The 3,585-nt window shown below is 39.5% G+C and overlaps 1 protein-coding gene across 1 annotated transcript in view; it reads left to right on the top strand.

The window, feature by feature from the left end:
* Window positions 1-3,350: 3,350 nt before the first annotated feature.
* The window catches only part of SLC38A2 (solute carrier family 38 member 2), a 14,888-nt gene continuing 14,653 nt past the window's right edge, over window positions 3,351-3,585 (top strand). Inside the window, exon 1 of the mRNA XM_069094253.1 lies at window positions 3,351-3,494. The gene's annotated coding sequence lies outside the window, so the exon portion shown is untranslated. The remainder of the gene's footprint in view (window positions 3,495-3,585) is intronic.

Genomic DNA, 3,585 nt, shown 5'->3' with positions numbered 1-3,585 from the left:
TCTTCCTAAGTTCAAATCTGATCTCAGACACTAACTGTGTGACCCTGGGCAAGTCACTTAACCCCATTTGCCTCAGTTTCCTCATCTATAAAACGAGCTAGAGAAGGAAATAACAAACTACTCTAGAACCTTTGCCAAGAAAAACTGAAATGGAGTCACAAAGGATCAAACATAACAACAAAAATTAGATGTGATAGGAAGGAGGTGGAAGAGTATATGCAATAACGGCAAGGCAGTAATTAGAATAAGGCCGGAGATGGGGAAGTAAAATGAAGTATGGCTGTACCAGAAATAATGGTAGATCACAAGTCTTCAGACTTCTGGGTACAGAAATACTGGAGCCCTATCTATCAGTTGAGTGTACACTGAGAAAATCCTCAATGTATTAGGCCAAATGTATTGAACCAAATGGGAATTAGACATAATTTTAAAAATCATCCTTGCGGAATAAAAATTATCCTAAAGAATAGCTCTTCATACAAAGTAGAGAACAGTTAGTTAGTTCCAGCACTAGGAAATAGCTTGAGCCTTATACTTCCTCATCAGACAGAACTGCATTAACACTATCCAACTAAGATAAAGAAAAGTATGTAGATTATTTCTAAAAAAATGCTTGAGAATTTTCCTTGATAACTTATCCCTTTAAATTCAGAGTAGATTTATTGAACCTGGTCCTTATTTTGAGGAATACATTTATTTTTTGGCTAGGACACTAGAGTTGATAAATCTTTATCTTGACTTTGCTCTCAGAAATTAGATAGAATTCTGACCATATACACTTTAGTACTCTGGTTAAGTTTACTAGAAATCAAGTGATTATACACTATCCCATGCACTCTATCACAATGTCATCTAGAGCCAGATACTCTAGACCTCAATGTTAGAAGACCCAAATAAGTAGTTGTGCCTCAAAATAACCCTGTCAGAATTATGAATCAGATTGTCAAGGAAAAAAGGTTCCCCAACTTTTAGCCCAACTTATGTGTATTCATGATCATAGAAGGAAAGGCTTTTATATGTATTCAAATGATTCCTGACTCTAAGATTTGTTGCAATGGAATTCAACAAGTATAACAGAATAGCTAGCATTGGTGCAGCTTATACTGAAGACATATCACAGCGTAAGATTTCAGTGGGAATGACCTTTGAAAACCCAGCATTTCCAAATGAGAAAACGAAGGCTAAAGGAGGGCAAATGACTCGCCCAAAGTCACACAGAGACATAAATCGTGGGAGTTAGGATTTGACATCAGATATTCATCACTTTTTCTACATCAGCTTTCAGCCCAGAGTGCTTTTCTTAATGTTACCTCCATACCATAATGAGGTACTAGGAACAAACTAGCAGAAGACTTATATGAAACAATGAGAAATCAAGACCATGTATAATAAAATACTGGATTAAGTTGTAAAAATAATTCACATTTAAAGAGTACTTTAAGATTTATATAAAGGTAAGGTGATTGAGTCAATCAAACAAGTCACCAAACCCCATTTAATGTAATGATAAGATGCTTAATCAATTAGTTGATCTCAATCATAAGTCAGTGAGTAAAGTCTTTGGAAGATATAGGATGAATCGAAATGACTGAAAAGTCTGTTCTAATTTGTTGAAGGATTTGCTGAAACATCAAAATGGCTGGAATTGGGAAATTCCAAGAGAGAGCTGAGTCTGGAGAGAGAGTATTTCAGCAAATTTCTGAGAAGGAACTGCCTGGGTGAAGAGAAGCCCCCACCTAGGTATCTTTCCCAAACCCCTTCCCTCAGTCCAAGGACCTTTTGATTTTTGAAAGATCCCAAGGATTCTTGTCTTCCCCTTGCCTCATCAGTGTCCTAGTGGCAACCCTGAAACATCTGATGGCAGTGTCTGCCTTGGCTCCAGAAGGAGCCCAATGAAGAAGCTATACCATGTTTAAAGGAAATTTCTTGAGCACCCCAGGAATGAAAGAGAACTTCCAGCAGCTAGTAGCTATGAGTCACTCCTTTGCCATATATGCTCTATGATTGAACCCACTTTTCCCCAGACTCTCTATGTGCTTGTAGGAAAGTGTGTCACAGACTTCTGGGGTGGGAATATTTTATACCTATAATTCTTACTGAACCACCCCTGTCTAAAAGTAAATACCCTTTTCTGAAAGCTACTTAAATAAAGCCAGCAGACTAAAATGATTCTTAAATAATAATATTGGGGGGGGGATACACCAGTGGGGAATAAAGTTGATGACATTAGGAAATAACCATGGAGTCAGGAGTAGTCATTGAATCCAGAGGGGGAGAGAAGTATACCTGCTGTAGGACCTAAGACTCATCTGTGAAGATGGAAATTGAAATAAGGATCCTGAAAGCATATATCGACTATATTTACAAAGTACTTTCCTAGAACAATTCTGTTATTCCTGTTTTACGGATTAGAAAGTTGAGGCCCTTAGCCTTAAGCAGAATTTGAAACAAAAACCTGAATTTGTGTCCAAAACTCCCTCCACTACTTCAGCTGTCTCTCTGGTATGGACTCTATCTGTAGTTTATTGAAGGGAGAGACCAAAGTAGGGTAGATGTTACAATGGAGAAAGAACTTACTCTCTGGCATAAACAAAAGTCCTGAAGCAGGAAGGGAGCATGGGGTTTGTGGGGGGCCATAAGGAGACTTTGGAGTAAGGGAAATACACTAACAGAGAAAATCAACCATCTTCTAATGTCTTTCCCCTACTTCCACATCTATTGCAAATTATAAAGCTTTGGAAGACTACAAAAGATTGATAGTCCTATGAACTACCAAAATAGAAAGTTACACCTATCTCCTTAGGAAAAACGTTAAAAGAAAAAAATCTTTTCATACCTACCTTTGTGTGCTCTACCTAGCTTCCCAAGGTTCGAAGAGAAAGAAAAGCAGCTGGTCAGGTCTATCATCCTAAATGGTCTTATCTTTCAGCACTGAGAATCTTTACCTTCTGGTTCCAAAATGCAGGTGCCTGTAAGGGTCTCTACCTTAATAAGACCATTATAGACAAAAGGGAGTCAGGTCTAATATTCCAACAAACCCAGCAAAAAAAAAAACAAACAAAAAAAGAAAACTTCTTTAAATGGAAGGGAAAGGGGAAAAGAGGTGATAAGTTAACAAAGGTATGCTGACATACTTCAGAGAGAGGACAGAGAAGCCCTCGGGTGCCCACAAGACACCATATCCAGGTTACTAATTTGTTGGTTAAGTTCTGACTCTTGGTCTGCTGCTCTCTCCTCCTCCCTAGCCCCAATCCAGAGGAACCAGTACGTGTCTCTTTCTTCTAGAAGCTTAGGAGGTGGTGGAAAGCTGCTGCTAGAGACTTGGAAGAAAGGGGATTTGTAGAACAGCACAGAAAGGAGCTGAATTTGGGTCGAAAATAACTATCAATGGGAAGTGTTTGGGGGTAATATTTCGATTCTGTGAAGGAAGCTGGTGGAGCTCCGGGTCACAGAGCTCCTATCAGAAGAATGAACGGATGAGATAAGGAGAAAAGGTAAGGGAATGGAAGGGCGGGCCGACCCAGAGGGAACGAGGTGAGGAAGAGAGGCCGCAAGAGGTGGGGGGGGGGTGGGGGCGTGTGGGGG

The sequence above is a fragment of the Petaurus breviceps genome, unplaced genomic scaffold (genome assembly GCF_028583685.1).
Source record: "Petaurus breviceps papuanus isolate PSGF00001 unplaced genomic scaffold, PetGlider_PUasm1.0 216, whole genome shotgun sequence".
Classification (NCBI taxonomy): Eukaryota; Metazoa; Chordata; class Mammalia; order Diprotodontia; family Petauridae; genus Petaurus; species Petaurus breviceps.
Note: the sequence above shows the minus strand (reverse complement) of the source record. Positions and strands in the feature narration are given on the sequence as shown.